Source organism: Piliocolobus tephrosceles, chromosome 9 (genome assembly GCF_002776525.5).
Source record: "Piliocolobus tephrosceles isolate RC106 chromosome 9, ASM277652v3, whole genome shotgun sequence".
In the NCBI taxonomy this organism is placed as follows: domain Eukaryota; kingdom Metazoa; phylum Chordata; class Mammalia; order Primates; family Cercopithecidae; genus Piliocolobus; species Piliocolobus tephrosceles.
In genome coordinates this window covers 6,592,106-6,612,696 of record NC_045442.1, presented here as the reverse complement: position 1 = coordinate 6,612,696, position 20,591 = coordinate 6,592,106, and the positions used below count along the sequence as shown (strand labels likewise).

Here is a 20,591-nt window from a genome sequence, read left to right as displayed (position 1 = left end):
AGTCCAATCTCAAGCATCACACACGAAGTCAGCCAGGGCATCACTCTCTGCCTGTAATCTCCTATCCTGATTCTACCTGGGAGTCTTTAGGCTCCTGCCACTTCTTGCCACCACCTCCCCTCCTCCTGGACTTGAGCTTCTTGGAGTCCTCTCACCTGGTCTTGTAACACCTTACACATTGCCTTGGCCACTGCTGCAACAGCTCAGTACATATCCACAAATCAGAAGTCCTCTCTGAACAAAGCCATCTGCATATCCGTCTACCTTCCCTATGCTTGCCCCATTTAAAAATCCCAGGTTTTATATCTTTGCTACAGTTTTAAGGATGGTAAAATCGCTTACTACAAAAATAAGCAGATTTCACTGTACAAAATGCAGGTAGTAAGAGTTATCTAAAATCTAACCACTAAGTACATATAGAAAAGATTTTAAAAAACATTAAGAAGGGCAGTTGACAAATACAAGATCCTTCCTAGAGAAGAACAAGGGTGGGGGATCCCACATCACCAGTGGAATGACCTAGAAACACAAAGACTACTCAATTTCATTAAGGTTGGCATGAGTATGACATAGCCCCTTGCTGCTTCCTCAACTGAACAGCTGTCAAAAGGCCCTCATGCCATCAGCCTGTGCTTTCTCCTCTTTCTCTCTGGGATGTGCCTGTCCATGGAACCCCTGCCTTGGGATATAGCTGTGATCATCTCTGCTGAGATGGAGTGAGAGCAACTTTATCTGCAAGGCTACCTGTAGTGTATTCAGCATTCCTTAGCCTCCTTCCCATGTCTCTCAAATGTTGTAGTTTACTGCATTTCATTTCATGGCCAAAGCTCGATTATTAAGGACTGAATTGGAATTTTCCATATTAAGTAGAATATAAACTTCAACAAGCATTTTGATATGCTGGGTTTGTTTGTTTGTTTACCATTCTATTGAATAGAGTAGTATAATTCATATGAATGTACGGTATGCAGAGATGCAAGAATCTCTTTCTTTTCTTTTCTTTTTTTGCTCAAACTTCCTAACAGCAGGATAGTGTGGGAAAAAGAACATGTCTATGGATGAGCAATATTTTGAATAAACAGTTCAGTGCTCTATAAAATAAATATTCACAAATAATGACTTTGGGGAGAGTTATTTCCAAATCCCTTTGAAATATGTTGTTAGCCAAAAGGTTTATAGAGTAATTTGGAATCATAATTCCTGCTTGTCCCTAATACCTGCTGTTCTCCATTCAAGTTAATTTTCTCTCAGTCCCAGTTAGAGCTGGGAATATATACTCAGCAGAAAGAGACACAGTTGTCAAGTTAGAATGTTTTGTATTTATTCAGATAGTGATTTGTCATCTGGTGACATCTTTGTACACCTCAAAGTCCCTCAACCCATGCATGATGGTTTGAATAATGTCTAAAGCACATATGACTCAGATGCACACTGAATATCCTGTGACTTACAGTAGAGGGTTCTCTGAAAGGACTTGAATTTGGAACCAGGAAATGTCCCTGAAGTTATGGTTTTTCTCAATGTGAGAGGTAAGATCCTTGGTTGCCTGGAAATACCTTAGTTAGTGCCTTCAGGATCTGAAACAGACACATTATCACACATGGTCCAAAGGTTCAAACCTATACTTTCATGGCTTAGTGCTTAACACAAGACATTGTCCAAACAACTTGTTTACAGCAATCCTGTCAGGGTCTCTGTAGTTTGGTTCCTGCAAGTCTGTATTCTGTCCTTAATGTATAAGAACAATGTCCATGTTAAATAAACTGAGTAAAAGTCATGAAGTTTCACCACATACGTATCATAGGTTAGCTCCGGTATTTGATAAATCTCTTAATGTTTGTATGAGAGTTTCGTGGTAATGAAAGTGTCGTCGTGTAGTATCAATCATATTAAATTTTGCTGTAAAATATTGAAGTCACTCCATAATGTTATGAAATATTAAAATCAAATATGTGAGGAGACAGAAGAAGATCTGCTTCATAAATCATGCCAGCTAATTTCTGGTTGGGGAATGTAGGTCTCCAACCAGTGGAATTATGGTGGGGAGGGGATGTGGTGCTTCACATTTATGAAGGACTATTAAAAATGACGATGACACTGGTTTTATCTAGGGAGTTTTTATGACCTCACATTCCCAGAATGACAGTGGTTTGCCTCAAGTATGTAGAATGTGCCAGCCTTCCCAACTGAGCTGCTTGGGTGCTATGGACGGGTTAAACAGCATCCTTCACAAGCATTAAAATCCCTGGTGAACCTGTCACTGCCCTCCTGTGTAAATTTCTGACCACAGAGCTGCTGCTTTGGGATATAGCTGTGACCATTTCTGTATCATGAGTCTCTGAGAAGCATGTCACCTGCCTCTCATATTCCAGAGTTCAGTAGTTGTGTCTCTAAATGAGAGAGCCACGGCTGGGTGCAAACAAGAGAATACAAATGTCTACATGAACGGGTTTGTCCTGCTGCTCTGCTGCGATCCATTGTTATTTCTGAGAATCATTTTGATTTTTGGACTGCTTATTTCAATGTGTAGGAGTCTTCCTTGTAGATGAATGCCTTTCACGAATAAGTCTTTCTCTTATTTATTGATTTATTTTAAAAAATTTCCCTATAGAGGGAGAAACAAAACACAAAACAAAAATTCCCTTTCCTGTCACAGGGGAAAATAACTGGCAAAACAGAGAAGCCCCCAAAGTAAACAGAGTCATAGAGTACCCAGCCTCCCGTAGAGCTTGCAGAAATTTCACTGTGCAGACATGGAGCTCCCCAGCTTTTGCCTTGTTAGCCTATTTCTGAACCAGTAGTTCTGTTTCTTAATAGGATAAAGGGCCTGACTTACGTAAAAGCTCAAAGTCTTAATCACAATGATAAAATACAAAGTCGTGGCAACTGTAGTAAGTTTAAAGACATATTTAGCTTTTCAAGGACATCCTGTCTTTAAGGAAAAGTCTTTCATTTAGCTAAAGAAATTAAACTGAATTGTTCAATCTTTTAAACAAAATGATGAATGTAGTGAAGAAAACAAAACTCTCCATGGCTAACGTAATTTATGCAAAATCACGCAATTAGTGATAGCTGTGCTAGACTTTTTTTTTCCTTCACCAAATGCGCCTCTAATAAAACCATGGTGAGGAGCAGTGCCATCTAATGTAAGTAGTAAACATGGAGAGTAAATGATTAATATCTGGTGAGGCATGCAGATGGCAGGACTTCCATTTTTCCTTTGAGCCCCCTATGCATGTTTGCTAATCATTCTTGCAAAAAAATTGCAAAGATAAATATGAACTTTCGAAAGTAATATTCAACAGGATATGAGTGTGAAACAGCACAGTGTGGGAGATTAGTAAAAATCAGCACTTTTCGCCTCTGCATGGTGAAATGACGGTAACCTGCTGTAGTGTAAGCTTAATAAGAGTTATATCATTTTCACGTATGTACTACTCTGGGCATGGTCCGGGTCTTGTGAATGGTATTTTTTTAATCAAGACCCCAGCCAGCGCAGTCACCCTGACAGTCCCCCCACTGATATATGGAAAGGTAACCCTCTAGCAAGTCCTCGTTCAGGGGAAAGCGTTCAAGTGCACAGACGTCTACCCTGTGCTAGCCTGAGCTGTAGTCTTCTGAAATGATCGCTTGGCTTCCCAGCTAAGGCAGGGCTCCCCCAAAGTTCCTTCCCACTCTTGCAGTTTCACCTCGGAATGCTTCCGCAGAATTTCAGTGCCTAAGCAGACAAGGTCAAAGTAAACTGCTTCACCGCTGCTTCTGGCGCAGGGGCCCAGAGCGTATCCAGCCCCACAGCACAGACCAACAGCAGGAGAGGGGTCCGTGCAGAAGCCCTGGACTGTAGATAAGCAAAACGCACCCATTTTCTCTCCTATTTACTCCAGAGGCACCTCTCCTCCCCCATTCCTGGCATCTCCTTATCACTGGCTCCCTCTCCCTGTGGCATATTTTTGGGTAGTAGAATGCTGAGGTCACAGGGAGCGGCTCTTTAACCAAGCAGTGGGGACGTCAGCCTGGAGCCCTGAGCATGAACCAGCAAGATGCAGGCTCTCGCTCTTGACTTTGGGCTCCAGGCTCTGCCCCGGCCCAGGGCTGCCCTGCGAGCTCCCTCCTCCCTCCTGCCCTCGCCCGCCAGCTCGCCCTCTCTTAGTCTGCAGCGTTGGTTGGTTTCCCACGCCTGTTCTGGTCTGACTCGGGATGCCAGGCACCCAGAAGCCCCGTGGGCACCGACCCCAGCCCGCAGCCCAGGGAAGGTGCCAACCCCAGGGAGTGGTGGAGACTGGCATTTCACGTGGGCATCTGCCTTCACTGCTGCTCGCGCTTCTCCTCAACGGCTGGCGTCAGGGCCCTTCTGCTCCAACTCATCCCCCCCCGAAGTTAATCAGCCGTACTTTCCAGGGCGCTTTAGTTTGGAAAATACTTAAAAGCCTCGAAATGTTCATGGGAGACGGCCGCCCCCGGATCCCCCAGTTCTGCCTAGCTAAGGCTGTCGGGCGCTCAGGAAGCTGTGGCGTTTGTCTGGAACCGACATCGCAGAGGCGCAGCCCCGCTCCTCGCTGGCATCGCCAAAGTTGCCAGACGCCCCTCGGTGACCCGGCCGCGTCAGATGCAGTTGCATAACCTCGCCCCCCACCTGCGCCCGCGCAGGGTCCACTCCCGGCTGCTCCGGGGTGTCCCGGCCCCGGGAGCCGCCGAGTCTCCGGCCAAGCCGGTTTGGGGGGGAGTGCGTGCGCCGGAGTCGGGGTGGGCGCCTGTCCGAGCGGTGCTCTGCCCGCGGCCAAGTACGACGGGCGCGGGGGCGCGGGAGGAGGGCACTTGGGGCTCCACTTACCTTCCGCTGCTTACAGATAAGTCGAGGTCGGTGCAGCGCCTGGCTCGGGCATGTCTCGCCGCGGACCCTGGCAAGCCTGGCGCTGCACGGAGCACTTCGGGCAGGGCATCCGCGGCCAGACTCACCGGGCTCGCGCGGAGGAAGGCTCGGCTCCGGGGACTTGGCCGGCTGCGCGCCTGCTGCCCGCCCCCTCCACCGCCGCCGGCCCGGCCCTCCTGGACCCGCGGGCCCCCGCGCCGCAGCTCGCGTCCCTCTGGCCCCGCTTAGCGACGCGCGCGGGGAGACGGCGGCTCGGCCGGCTCCGGGGACGCCCGCGCGCTCGCTTGCTCGCGGCGTGGCGGAGCCAGCCACAGCCACCCGGCTTCGCGCTCCTCCGATGTCCTCATTTACTGCAATTGTCTTCAGTGAGATCTCAGAGCCAGGGCCAGGAGGCGGGGGCGGGGCGGGGGAGGGAGCAGGAGGGAAGTCCTTGCCGCTGCTCCAGGTCCCAGCTACTCCGCGGAGCCTGGCGGCTAGAGGCGAGGGCGCCCCGAGCCGTGCGCCTGCTGCCTGTGCGCCCGGCTGGCACCGAGGCGGGCGGAGCCCCGGGCCCCGCGGGGCGGGGGTGGGGCGGGGGCGGCGCGGGGCCGGGCCGGGCCGCGCCGCGTGCGTGGGGTGGGGGATAGGGAGGGAGTGGAGGAGCCCCCTCCCACCGCCGCGGGAGCCGGAGGAGGAGGAGGAGGAGGAGAAGGTGGTGGAAGGAGCTGCCGCCGGCTGCCGCCTGCTCGCGGGGCTCCACCACAGCGCGTCCTCCGGGTTTCTGGGCTGCAGGCGGCGCTGCATGGCCCGGGAACTTGTTGAGTCTACCCTGGAGCCGCCTCCGGAGCAGCTGGAGGCCGGGGGACTCTGTGTGTTCTCTCAGGGATTGAGGGGTCGCTGGGGACCCTGCTGCATGGCTGTGTGCTGTGCCAGCCGGCATGGCCGGGCAGAGCTTTGGGAAGCCAGGCGCGAAGGGTGCGGGTCGTGTACGTGCCCGGCCCCTCACCTGCCTATGCTGCCTTGTAGAAGCAGGGGTTGGGGATCCTTTTAGTGCAGGCTCCAGCCTGGTGTCAGCCCCTCTACATGGGGACAGGAAGTCCTGTGAGTGGCCTGAGAAATGAAGTGGGAGGACCTGCCTGATAATGTTGCATGCTGACATTTAGGGACATCCCAGAGCCAGCGCCACTGCCACTCCTAGCCAAGAACCCTACTCCCTCCAGAGCACAGTCTCCACCAGCAGAAGCTACAGGGCGCAGAGGCTGAGTTCCTTTGGGGCAGAGTAGAAGTCTCTTGGGGAGGAAAAGACCTAGGATGCCAAGGAGCTATCCCCACCCTTAATTTCGTGCCCACCAAAGAGTATTGGGTGTTCTGAGCTCAGGGCAGCAGACCCAGGGGTCCCTCTGGGGCCTGGACCAGGGTCTAAGCAGCCAGCCGAGTGCAGGGCTCCTTGCCCCCTGGATTTGCTCCTAGAACGTAAAGTAAAATGTAAGTAGCCACATTTATTAGTCTGTTTCTCAGGAAAGGACAGAAAAGTGGTGGACCCCAGGGAAGGGACAGGCTACAGAGAGTAAATTGGGAGGACAAGTGGAAAGTCCTTTCACCCACCCACCTCTCCAAACACATCAGTGGGCAGCGAGACCTCTTTGCCTGTATATCCCTGAGTCCCTGCACCTAGCACCAGCTCTGTGCCTGTGGCCAAGCCATCACTCCATCCTTGTTCACTGAGCTGAACTGAGCCTAGCACTGCCTTATAGAGTGTCTGGTTTTTTTTGTAAATGGCTTTATACGAAATACCTTATTTGTCTGTGGATACTTTGGGCAGTGTGTCCAGACATTCCAGAAGAAAAAAAAATCTAAAATGTCGTCTGTTTCCCTCTTATCCTGCAGCATCCTTTGGGATACAATTTTGCCAGCCTTGGGGATCCAGATATGCTCAGGACGGGAGTCCTTAGCCTGTGGATCCAAACTCTGCCCACCTCACTCTTCTTGTTGTCCCTCTTAACTCAGATCCCCCAAGCCCGATTTTCTAGCTTACCAGGGAGGCTGTTGGGAGCTGGCTGGAAAGAGATGCTTAATTATGTGTGAGCAGTATGGAAACTGCAGTCCCCTCTTCTGCCTGGAAGGGGCCAGGAAAGGGAGTGTATAGGAGTTGAGGACGTTTAAAACTAGATAGGAGAAGATGCCACTCTCCAGCATGTTCCCTTGGGGATGTGCTGTTGCACCTGTGGGCTCCAGCAGTTTTCCCAGAGGTCTGGGGAACTTCTGTAAATCTTACTTTATTGGCAATCCATAAAATTGAAATCTGCCTTCCGTCTTTTAAACGTGACTATAAATAAAGCTGCCAGGAAACATGGGCATCGGGCTGATAGTATCAGAAGACTGAAGTTTTCCGGGGCCAAGAGTGAAAACGGGTCAACATAAATGCATGCACAGCAAGGCAGAGCTCAGCCACAGGTGGCACTGTGAGCTGGCAAGAAAACAACTCCAAGGACAGTGCTATCTGAGATTCGCATGATGTATAACTCCAGGAAGAAAATGGAAAGCCATAATTGGCAGGTTAGAAAATCCACTTATATGAAGAAGAGAGTATAACAGAACTTTGTAGCGTCGTCGAGACTGCTTAGAGTTGTTCGATTGTCTAGTAGACTTAGAGTTGTTTTGCCAAGTCTATTAAAATCATTGGCATCCCTTCTTTTTTTTTTTTTTTTTTTTTTGAAGTAAGAAACGATTTACATGTTGTATTACTTAAGTACATGTCTTCGGCGTCACAAATCAAAATATTGATGAAAATTTGCCTCACCATACCTTTGACTCGGAGAGATATTCCACATGGGTGAGGTGTGGGTCATCATGCTCCAGACTTTAAAGCAAGCATCACGCTGGGGGCTGGCTGGGGAGAATGGAGTTTCAGTCATCTGCCTGCCCACGGATCCCTATTGCATTTTTTTTAATAGATGGGATGTAGGCTTATTTTTAGGGTCTAGAATGAGTCAATATGCTCAGCTTCCTCAGGAAAAAAAAAAAAAAAAGTGAAACTTGATAGAAAGATTCATTTTAGGAATCAATTGGTATTGGCTTTTTATATTTTGCTTAAGATTTTTGTTGAAAAAGATAGACTTGCAAAGGAGAAAATAGCAACTTTTCAAGTGGGATTTCCTAAAAGCAGAGGAATAAAAATAAAGGAAAGTTCAAGACAGCTAACTAAGCAAAATATCCAAGTCTGTCTTCTTTTGCCTTCTTCTTGGAATTGTGCAGGGGTTGTACAGAGAATTGCTGGAATTCCACCCCTATGGTATAGTAAGTTTGAGGTCTCAATTTCCACATAAAAAAGTCAAGAATATACAAGTCAAAGATGTTCAAAAATGTTCATAACAGGTTTATCTATATCTGTTCCAAACTGGAAATAATCCAAATACCAATCAACAGGAAATAAAGATTTCTTGGTTCTTCGTATAGTGGAATATTAGACAGCAGTCCAAAAGCACTGACTGCTGATTGCATCCATGGAGGACTTTTACAAAGGTGCAGATCAAAGGAAGCCAGACACCCAGTGTTTATGACATGATTCCATTTAGATGAAGTCCAAGAATGTGACAAAATTACCGATGGTGGGAAATACCAGAATGGGGATTACCTTTGAGGCATACTCATTGCCCAGGACCACAGCACCTTCAGTGGAGCTGGATCGTTCTGTCTCTTGCACTAGTTGCTTATGCAGTTTTCCATATATATAGAAATTCATGGAGATGTTTCCTGTCTCAGTGTGACCCCATTTGTCTGAGCGTCATCACTGTGTCATTGCAGTGTCCACATGAATGCTCCCCAATAACCCTCACCCCTCAATGATCCAGCGTATCTGTCAGTGTGATTAACCTGTATCTTCTCCAGTGTGCAAGGCAGGAGAAGAGAGAAGTGTCTCCAAACTAGCAGCTGCTGAAGTGGACGCTTCCGGTTTAGCTGCACAGCAGAACTTCCTTCTTTAGGAGGCTGCCGTTGAAACGCCTCCCCTTCCAACTGTCGGATGTGGCTACGACAGAGTTCACCATGGACATGAATTTTTCTTTCCCATATCTTTGTTACATGAAAGGGGTCCCAATCCAGATCCCAAGAGAGGGTTCTTGGATCTCACACAAGAAAGAACTCAGGGCGAGTCCGCAGTACAAAGTGAAGGCAAGTTTATTAAGAGAATAAAGTAGTGAAAGAACAGCTTATTCCATAGACAGAGTGGGACACTCCCAAAAGTAAGAGGAGGAACGCGTCCAGCCTAGATACAAGACTCGTATATATGGGGAGCTCTGCTCTGCTACAAGGATTTGTGATAAAGGATTAAATTTCTGAATTACAATATTTTGCAAGAATCGGTATTATCTGTTTTTGTTTTTGTTTTTGGAGACAGAGTTTCGCTTTGTTGCCCAGGCTAGAGTGGCGTGATGTCAGCTCACTGCAACCTCCATCTCCCATGTTCAAGCAATTCTCGTGCCTCAGCCTCCTGAGTAGCTGGGATTACAGGCACCCGTAACCCAGCCTGCCTGGTTTTTTGTATTTTAGTAGAAAGGAGGTTTCACCATGTTGCCCAGGCTGGTCTTCCAACTCCTCAGCTCAGGCAATCCCCTCATCTCCGCCTCCCAAAATGCTAAGATTACAGGCGTGAGCCACTGCGCCCGATATTATTATTTTTAAAGTAAAATTAGGAATGCCTTTGTTCTCAAGATGTCTGGATATTAGGGCACTCCTAAGTCTGCGTCTGTGTAGTAAACATCATCAATGTGTTCCCTTAACCTTAAACATCTAGAGGTAAGGAATGCCTAACTTTCTAAGCATGCAGCCCAGTAAGTCTCAGCCTCATTTCCCTAGTCTTCACTCAAAATGGAGTCGCTGTGGTTCGAACGCCTCTGACATCTTCATATTCCAGAGAGACTCTTAGATGAGCCCAACCTAGGTCTGTAATGGGCAGGTTACACCTGTCAGTTCAGAAGCTGTGGTCGCAGATCAGCCAGTGCTCAATGCCTGCAAGGGAAAAGTAACTCCTATCGCCTTAGACCTGTAGGGTCGAAATCAATCACTTGGGGACACTTTAGCCTTGCCTTTCAAGAACAAGACAGACACAACGCTCAAGGGTGCCCCAGTGGGGCCTCCTTTTCTGCCGAGCCTTGCAGGAAGGCTTTCTGCATCATTCCCCTTGTCATATTCTGCTCGAGCCTTTAGTCTCCTCTTTCTGGGCTTATTTCTAGTTTAAGAGTCTGACTTTGTTTAAAGCCCCTTGCCCGTGGCTCTTCCACTGTCCTGGCAGCCGAGCCGTGTTTCCTTCTGGTGGGAACCAGAGCTGTTTCTGAAGTGCTGGTTCATGTTCCAGGGACATGCCACTCCTCTGGCCTTCTTTTCCTTTCATGTTAAGAAACTAGAGATGGTTTATTGGCCTGAAATACAAATTTGTTTTGGAAAACCTGAGCATCGTGAGGACTAGTTGACATCCCTGGCTTTCTGTGATGCATCATTGTGAATCTAATTTATCCACAGAAACGGAAGGTTTTCCTTTTGAAAGAGAGTGAAGTGGCTCTAGGTTTCTTTTTTTTTTTGGATGCTCCGTACAACCGAGGCAGTGCTGTACAGGAATGAGGAAGAGTAGGCGTGCACTCTGCCTCTCCCTTCTCCCCTCACAATCCCTCATTTTCAGGGCTCTGAACAAACCCCAAGGCTTTCCCCTCCCAACTGCAGTCTCTCTTTTAGGTGGATTCCTGAGGAATGAAACAGAAACCCTTTATTTTGTTGACCTTTATTTGGTCAGTCTTGGGTGCTAGTTTCTGTAGGGTTTCTTACTATCCCGTTCTCATCACTGGGGAGCCAACCTCTTCAGCACGGGTAGATGGCTCAATGGGCTTGTCTTAATCCTTGCTGGTAAGGCCACTAGTCTCATTGAGCCTGCTGAAGCCACCTTCTCATAAAGCGGCTTACATGCCCACGACAGAAAGTGACACTTCTAATCAGAACTAGGGCAGGAAGGGTCCAGGCGCTTATGCCTATAATCCGAGCACTTTGGGAGGCCAAGGCGGGCAGATTGCTTGAGCTCAGGAGTTCGAGACCAGTCTGGCCAACATGGTGAAACTTTGTCTCTGCTAAAAATAGGAAAATTAGCCAAGCGTAGTGGTGCATGCCTATAATCCCAGCTACTCGGGAGGCTGAGGCAGTAGAATCACTTGAACCTGAGAGGTGAAGGTTGCAATGAGGCAAGATCGTGCCACGACATTCCAGCCTGGGCGACAGAGCGAGACTCTATGTCCCCACCCCCCCACCCAAAAAAAAAAAGAACTTGAACTTGGACAGGAAGGGGTAAGAGTGGTAAGAATGGATTTCACACTTGAGCTTCCAGCCTACCAGTGCTCTGTACTGGTGCTGGAACTACTGGCTGCCCTTCCCAGGCCTTCTGCCCTAGTGCACAGAAAGCTTTTCTTTAGGGAGCTGCTGCAGGGAGACCTGGAGTCTTCTCCCAGCTGGGTGGTTAGGAACTTCCTTGTTTGCTCTCCATCCCCACCTTAGGTTCCACAGGCATGGAAGAGGGATGGGGTAGAGGAGAATGCAAGGAAAATGGAAGCCTCCTTGTTCTACTTTTTTCCTTCCCCAAGCCCTGACTGAATATGAGACTTTGATGAGAATGATGCTCCACTTCGGCTGTGCACCTCCAGGGTGCCAGGTACTTGGTGCATTGTGGGTTATATACATTGGTTCTTACCAGATAACTGTGAGCGTGATATTGTTAAAGTCTCTCCACAGATGTGGATCAGAGAACGTAAATGATCCTCCAAGGTCACAAAGCTAGGAAGGGGTGGAGCCTGGATTGAAATCCAGTTCTGTCTGATGCAACCAGAGGACAGATTCTGACCAAAAATGCCAGCTGCTCATGCCAGGCTCTCAGGAAGCTGATGCTGCATCCTGTCTGGCTGGAGAGTAGCTTTGACCAGCATTCTTTTGTTGTCATTAGCCGTCCCTCATCATCTCACTGTGTTAGTTACACTTTGAAATAAAAACAAGCACTGGAACAGCAATATACCCAAATCATTTTGCATTTCGACAGCACTCTAAGCTTTCCCAATATAATCTCAGTGATATTATCATGTTTTCTTTGTTGAATAACAGCTATTAAAATGATTCATCACAATGTACATATCCCATCTATACCACAAGAGGCTACTTCACACCCTTAGGGTGCCATGTATAATGGCATCGGATTACCATGGCCTTTGGATTATCCTGAACACCTCTTTGGTACTGTCATTTGCTGAGATTCAGTCATAGTGGACAGGATACGTGCTTTTATTTTTTTTAAAGATGACTAACACACTGCATATAATTCTAATTACCTACCCTTGACATTTTATGCACTCAGTGCAATAAATTATTTTGCTAATTTGGTCTAGGAATTGACGACCTGACTTTAGATATATTTATTTAGTAGCATGGCTCATGGGTGATGTGATAGCAAGCTATTGAACATTGGAAAGCAAACATTTTGTTCTTTTTTTTTTTTTTGAGATGGAGTCTTGCTCTGTAGCCCAGGCTGGAGTGCAGTGGCACCATCTCGGCTCAGTGCAAGCTCCGCCTCCCAGGTTCATGTCATTCTCCTGCCTCAGCCTCCCAAGTAGCTGGGACTACAGGCGCCCACCACCACGCCCGGCTGATTTTTTGTACTTTTAGTAGAGATGGGGTTTCACCATGTTAGCCAGGGTGGTCTCAATATCCTGACCTCGTGATCCACCCGTCTTGGCCTCCCAAAGTAAGCATTTTGTTCTTAAACACCAAGCTCCAAATGGGAAAAGTACAGAATTAAATAAAAAAAAAAATCTCTAGTTATGTTTAATGACCTTTGAGGGCACATAGGTGGTCAGTTCCATGTTTTCCATAAACATTTTTTTTCATATTATTGAGTCTTTGGAGAATTCAACAGTCTTCACGTTAATTGCACTGCACGGTAGGGCTGCAGATCTCCCCATGTCCAATTCACCTAATTTGTGCTTTGGCACATTCTGCAGCTGTGCCTTACTCTAAATGTGTGTGCACCCCTCGCTTCTGGGTTCTCATGTATTAGTCCATTAACTAAAGTTAAAGTAAAAATCAAAAACTTATTTTAAGACATTTCTTATACAATTTTGATTTCTTTCTTTCTTTCTTTCTTTTTTTTTTTTGAGATTCAAAGAAAGGCAGGAAATTTTGCTTGTAAATGTTGCTTAATGTTTTTTTCTCTTTTTAGAAAATCCGGTGTTCATAGTTGAAAGTCAGTATGGCTAGAATGTTGTACAAATGATCCTGGCGTTATCCAAATCCCAGTATCTCGGCAGTCACAGCTCCCTGGCACCTTCTCCCCCTTGCCTGGATGGAGGCCTCTGAGTGATCTCCTAGACCTTCCTTGATTGAGAGGGGATAAGGGAGGATCTTAAGATTCCAGAATATTCATCTCATTTAATCAAGGGAGGCAAATCCTACAGAGCTTTTTCCCATTTGTGTTATTGGCTGTTTCCGTGGATTCAAGAAAGAAACGTGAAAATCTGTTTTGTTTTGTTTTGTTTTGAGATGGAGTCTCACTCTGTCACCCAGGCTGGAGTGCAGTGATGTGATCTTGGCTCACTGCAACCTCCGCCCGCCAGGTTCAAGCGATTCTCCTGCCTCAGCCTCCTGAGTAGCTGGGATTACACGCATGCGCCACCACACCTAGCTAATCTTTGTATTTTTAGTGGAGGTGGGGTTTTACCATGTTGGCCAGGCTGGTCTCGAACTCCTGACCTCAAGCAGTCCGCTTGCCTCAGCCTCCCAAAGTGCTGGGATCACAGGCGTGAGCCACCGTGCCCAACCATTTTTTTTTTTCTTTAAATAGAGATGGGCATTTGGAGATTGAGTCACCCAAAAGGTGAAGTAGCATTGTCCAAGAGATCTGTTACTCAGTATAAAGTTGAAAGGAAACCTAAATTAATTTTATTTGTGTTTTCAGTGTGCATCCCAGACGTTTGTTTCAGAATTTGTTAAATATTGAAGAAGATCACCTAGGGTTGAGTAGGTAAATGTGGGTTTGAGAGGCCGTGATAGCCAATACCCTCAGTGGCTGCTCTTGGCCTGTTGGACAGGCCATCCTTGCATGTGACTTGCTATCCTATGACCTGCCTCCAGATCGGTCACCCTCCCCATTTGACTGTGGGTGGCCTGGCTCTGTTTGATGACCATGAGCAATAAAGTTACCCTTTCATTACCATGCCTTGGGCTATCCGAGCTGAATGCCCCTAAGTTCTAATAGAAAATAACATTTATTGATTTTTTTTTTCTTCTCTGAACTCAAATATGACAATGAAGAAATTTATTTTAATGGTACTGATTTTTTCCTTCCCCAGAGTAAATATTGTCACATGGAATTGCTCATGATACTTCTGAGTCCCTTAAAATAAGACTTGTGATTCATTCACACCATGAAAATGGTAGAGAACCAACATCTTCACCTTCAGAATCATACGTTATTGACTCTTTCCTTTTTGGTCCGTGGGTGTTAATGAACATTTTTCACTCTGGAGCTTTCTCGGCTTCTGACTCCAGCGTGGATAAAGGAGTGCAGCTTCTGGCTGCCTGGTTGATCCTCTGGGTCTCTCAGCCCTGGGATTTCCAGGTTCCGTCTCTGTTGTGGTGGGCGAGTTGCATGATGCATTTGATTTGGTATTTTACAGAACCTCTACTGAGAAAATAGGGTAAGCAGATTAAAGCTGAACTCAGACACGTGTTTGGCAACCACCCACTCTTGGTGGCGTAAGTGGATGGAGGCAGGTGGCCACAGCAACAGCACGTGGCTTTACGAAGAAATGTTCCCCTTCCGTACATTAGGCCTGTGTAAAGTTCCTTGTTGGACTTTTGCTTCTTCGATGACAATACATATTTTGTTAGTATTTAAGGGACATTTTTAAACATTGCTGAAGTGAAATCAGCTTAAATTGCGATTCATACGACAAGTGTTGAAACAGGGTGATGTTTGCCGTGAATTTAAATAAGCTCCGTTAAAGCAGAAATGTCTATATACCATGTAAGATGCAACGGTCTCCCATAGACTTCCCCTATTCTTTATTTCTTGACAAGCATGCATAATCTCTCTGTTTGAATACAGAATAGAGTCAGTTATTTTAAAAGAGTTATCATCTAGGGGTATAGTGCACTTCAGGCAAACTCTTTACATGCAAGTATGACTTACCAACAAGTAAACCTTACCAAATAAATGCTCATTTTGATTAACGCTACCTTCAAATAATCACTGTTTACCATGCACTTAGAGGGATTCAGTTTTCCAAAATAATTTAAAAGGTGACTTTTTAGAACATCATTTATTACATTGTCATCTACCATATATTCTTCTTCTTCTTCTTCTTTTTTTTTTTTTGAGACAGTCTCACTCTGTTGCCCAGGGTATAGTGCAGTGGTACAAGCTGAACTCACTGCAACCTCTGTCTCCCAAGCTCAAGCAATTCTCGTGCCTCAGCCTCCCGAGTAGCTGGGATTACAGGCACCCGCCACCACGCCCGGCTAATTTTTGTATTTTTAGGAGAGACAGGGTTTTGCCTTGTTGGCCAGGCTGGTCTCAAACTCCTGACCTCAAGCGATGTGCCCACCTCGGCCTCCCAAAGTGCTGGGATTAAAGGCATGAGCCACCGTGCCCGGCCTACCATATATTCTTGTACATACATGTGTATAAGAATACGCATTTACTTAATATACTATCAGTGTACAAAATTGTTTGTTGTGGATTTCTGCACATGTTCGTTGGGTAGGAGAGTCTTGATGTGATTTGCCACTGTGAGAGCAGAACTTAGGTGCTCTGTGTTCTCCAAAGTCCCCCTCTACTTCCTGGATGGCATTTATTGAGTAGAATCCAGAGCTCAATAAATAAAGAACCTCATGTACTTCCCAAAGAGCCAGACACTGTGTTAGCTGCTTTATACATACGTCTCTTAATTTTCATTGTTTGACAACATTATGAACTATGAAATGTTGATAGGATATGAAAAATCAAGAGCTGGCATTACAGAATAGTGCAGGATTCCTTTTCTGCTCCATTTTTCCAAGCTCTGCTTCATTGGAACTTACCAATGTGCTGTCTTTCAGTACGTCTGAAGGTCTTTTTCAATTTAAATCAGTTTATTCTTGTTTTTACCATATCCATCACCCTGCTCCTCCTAATATAAACAGACTTAGTGGCCTATTAAGTATTTTACTTCTAATGCCTTTCAGTTTCTTCTTGGCGGTGGAGGTGCAATCTCTTCCAAAACCTGCCTGCACTTCACAGAGAACAGGACCTCAGTTGCCAAGAAGAAACTGAACCTTTGTGGGGGAAAAAGAAAAATACAGCCTTCCCTCATTCTCCAGTCTTAATTGAGCCAACTCAATTTATGCCCACCAGTTCTCGCTGCTCATAGTTCTAGAGCTTTATGAGAATTAAATCCTGGTCTCACCTTAATCCTCCTAAAATCTCTATGAAACCGGGCACTGTTATCCACACCATTGTGAGATGAGGCAGCAAGCACAGGGCGGTGCCCAAATGTGACCAAGTCAGGAATCTCATGTAGAAACTGTACCAGGAAGTTGGGGCCTGATTAGGAATTGTCTCCGGAAATACCAAATGAACAGTTCAACTTCTAGTGAAGCAAAACATAGGCATATTTTGGCCTTGTTTAACTTGTACCTGAATGTACCAGTAACACTTTTGGAAGATTTGGACATACTCTTCCTCTTTTCCCAGGAAAAAAAGAGAATATTTATTCTCGTACATGTTGAGAACACGGACAATTCTCACATTTTGAGATTGCCTTAATAGGCAACTGACTTTATTATCTAAGTGTTGATTGAAAGAATAGTTTATAGCAGGTGTTAGAAGTTTTTCTTAAAGCGCTACATCATAAATATTTTAGACTTTGAAGGCCATAACATCATAACATTTCAAAGGTCATGAAAACCCAGCTCTGCTGGTGAAGCAGGAAAGAAGCTGTAGAGAATATGTAAACAAATGGGCAACTACTGAGTTCCAACAACACTTTATTTACCAAACCGGGAGGTGGGCCAGATTTGGTCCACAGGCTGTAGTTTTCTGACCCCTGGCTTATAGTGTAAGTTGTTGGGCAGAATTTTGATACCATATGTAGACCCAAATTTTAAGAATGATTTGATGCGTTTGACTGATCACGGGAGAATTCAGTGTTTTTCCCCTTTTCTTCTTACATACACTAGATTGTAGGCTCACCCGGCCTCATCTGCGATTTGGGCAGAATTAGAGCAGTATATCCTATCAAGGCTTACTTCTGGCAAGGGATATGGTGAAGGGGCCATTCATCTGTTAGTATTTGAGTAATAAATAGTTCCATACAAACAACTGGGAATGTCTTTGTCATTGTGAAGCAGAAGAATTTTGCTTTCTTAGTTATGGAAATACTCCAGTTATGGGAACCAACATGCAGTCATTACTTTAAATGGACAGTCGTATATGTTTGGCTCCTTTGTCCAATAATTTTATTCACCATGTTCCCCTGAGAGAAGACTTGAGGAGACAATCCTGGACAGTCAGTATTGGATTTTCATCTCCCGCTGATTTAAGTATTTCATGCAACCCAATGGAGTATCTTTGCTGTAGGCTTTTAATACTGGAGCTCTTATGATGGCTGTTGTAATCTAGTTTCCTGTATTGATGGTTTCCAAACAATTGAGATGAATAGTTAAGTTTCTATAATTGTTTTCTGTAACCATATGAAAAGTGATTATGTATTAGCTTAGCATGAGTTTTTCACTAAAATAAGAATCAATAATCAGTCGGTTATCCTTTTGAATATTATATTTAATGCCTAAGGTTTGAAAATTATCAGGAAGCCAAGATTTCAAGACCCCGTTTCATTTTTTTTAAAAACATGACAAAATGTGACATCATGAACATTGAGATCGCTGAGCTTCATTGTGGATTAGCACCCCACTTTCAAATTTGTCAGCGTGATATCATCTGTTAGTACCTTGAGATATTCTCTAAAGACATAGGATAAACTTCTAATTTAATTTCCTATTGCAGTATTTTTGTGTTGCCTATCATTAAGACTGTGGAGCTTCTTTATTAATTAAATTCCGTTCACTGTGTATATTGCTACCACTTACCAAGTGGTAGTTAATACAGCCTCTCTTAGGTGATGGCTTCTTGTTTACCTACCAATGAAATGCTTAACCTGCACTGCATTTTTTCCATGTGTGTTTAACCAAAGGAAACATCTTTGAATTTATCTTCTCACTGCATAACTGGAAACACTGAAATTTATTTGATGATCCAGAATCAGTTTGTTGGTTTTTCACTTTATTTCCATCCACAATGAGTGGCAACTGTGATAAAGTTTCATGTTCTTTACACTGAGATTCCACTGGATGAGTCTGAATGTTTAACTCCCAGAAGTTAGGAGAAGACTGAGCTGGCTTTTGGGGTTTAAGAATGAAAATGCAAGTGCATGTGCCTATTTTAGGGCCTGAGTTGGATTTTCATAAAATAAAGCACAGGTCACCCTGTGTGGGAAAACCTCATCCGAGATTGGAGATTGGAAACAGGAGCAAGGGCTAGAAGTAGCCGCCCGGAGAGCAGAGCTAAGGATTGGGTGGTGCCTGTGTGTCCTTTGGGCACCTGGTGACTTTCAGGATATCACAGACCAAGGGTGAGGGCCCATCTCATCCTTACTATCAGAGGCAACAGCACAGCCCTGGAGTGTATTTCACATTATACCGCTAGAGCTGGGTGCTTAAAGGGCATCATCAAACCCATTTTTCTTTCCTTGAGCGGAGCTGCCTTTCATTTTTAAATGATGGATTTGAAAAATGGACAAGTAGTGAAAATGCAAGAAAATGATTCGCATCGGTAGGTGCTCCATCAGATGTGGTGTAAAAATCAACATGTCCCGCAACTGGGCAATTAAATGTTACACATAGAATTTATGGAAAGAACTTCGGAGTGTCCCAGGGATTGCAAAGGTGTTTATAAATGCATGTGTTCACCTCTTCCTGTTAGCACACACCCCTAAATACGCAGAATCTCTCAGCAGAGACAGTCCACTGAGAGTCCACTTAATAAACCTCATTTTAATTTTATTCACCTTAGTAAAGCTGCAGGAGTTGGTAAGCCCTGTGTGTCCAGTTTTCCAAGGACATGGAGACTTGGGTTAAGGGAATTCCAAGCTTGACTGCTAGGTTGCTGGCATAAATCATCATTCTCTCTTTATAGTCACCTGGTACATTATGACGCGATGCCAGACTTCCCGCCTACCCCAGTCAAGAAATAAAAAAAAGGTTTCTCTCCATTTCCTGGTTCCCTCACAGTGAGAATGCGATTTTTTATGAAGTCTTACATTTGGTGGTTATTGGCCCATTACCTATGGAAACCACTGTAGAGACCTCACAGTGCTGCCATCAGCAGGCGCTGTGGCCTTCGGCGGTGCCACATCAGGTGGCCCCAGTGCTCATCCCAGGAAGAATGGCCCCAGCTTGTCTCGGCAGACGACTCCCACGGAAGCTGTGGAGAACCACGATGGTGACAGGCGGCATTAGAGGGGCTGTAAAGGGACAGATGCCTGAGAATTTCTTCTGAAGGATGTAGAACCGTGTGCATTTGGATGGTAATGCAGTCAGAGGGGGGCTTTCTGTGATTACTGTGGAATAAATCTCAGGCTGAGCCCAGGAAACTAGGAAATGCACATCTACCAGGTGCCAAAGCAGAGCTGTTTCTTTTTCCCTCTTGCTCTCTCTCGTTGAACCTCAGTTCTTCTGTCTGTCCCTGAGTCCTGCCTCGGAGCCACTGCCTGTTCCCTGGGTGGCTCCAGCCGTGGACTACAAGGGTGCTGGGCACATAGCTCGTGGCTCTGCCTCTCTGGTGAGTGGAGGCTGATGCAGGATGGCCTCTACTCTCTCCTCCTGCCTCTTTTTTGTTTTCCTTCTCTGAGGGTTCCTCAGCCTCATGAAGTTTAAAGCCTCATGCAGATCCTCTCCCTCCACTGCATTGTTCTAGGTGTTACTGAATTTCTTCAAAGAGAAAAATAAAAATTCAGAGTATTCTTGTGACTGATTTCTGAATGTGACACGTGACGTAATGACTTAAATGTATTACAGCCAGCAGCTCTTGGTATAGGACCCATGATATTTTATTACATTCGGTTTAGTATTTTGTTTTGCTTTATTATTTTCTTGTCTTTGTTTTATTTAGAACACTTTACATCCACCCTTTTCACAGTTTTCAGTGTACATTACGGTACTGTTAACTGTGGATACGGTGTTGTGCAGCAGATCTCTTACTCATCTTGCAGAAGTGAAACTGTACAACCGTGTCTACGACCCTTCTTAAAGCCTTAGCTGAGCTGCTGAGTCCCGCACTCTAACTGCAGGAAGGGCAGCTAAGGAAAGCCAAGTGCAACTGCCAGACAGATGGGATTTTCATGTCTCATCTATCAGGCAGGACATTGTCTCAGTGTACTCAGCAGACTCCTAGACTCGGGTTCTGGGCTGATGCTGTCAGACATCATAAAAGGAGAGACACTCTTCTCGTCATGTTCCTAATACCCCTAATAAGCATGCTTCCGGTTCATCTACTGGCCTTAGCAAAGCTGCCATCTGTGTCTCCGATTTGCTGTCTTTATAGACATCACCATCCCCTATTAGTGAATTCGGGGTCTTGAGACGTGATCTGATGCGGACCTGCTGTTTCATAGAGGAAATATAG

The 20,591-nt window shown here is 45.7% G+C and overlaps 2 protein-coding genes across 4 annotated transcripts in view; one reads left to right on the top strand and one right to left on the bottom strand.

Moving 5' to 3' along the window:
* Window positions 1–5,399, bottom strand: part of INSYN2A (inhibitory synaptic factor 2A) — a 60,984-nt gene extending 55,585 nt beyond the window's left edge. For both annotated transcript variants that reach the window (XM_023224364.2, XM_023224365.2), the window contains exon 1: window positions 4,832–5,399. The gene's annotated coding sequence lies outside the window, so the exon portion shown is untranslated. The remainder of the gene's footprint in view (window positions 1–4,831) is intronic.
* DOCK1 (dedicator of cytokinesis 1) overlaps window positions 1–20,591 on the top strand; it is a 553,659-nt gene that overhangs the window by 286,758 nt on the left and 246,310 nt on the right. The gene's annotated exons all lie outside the window — the stretch shown is intronic.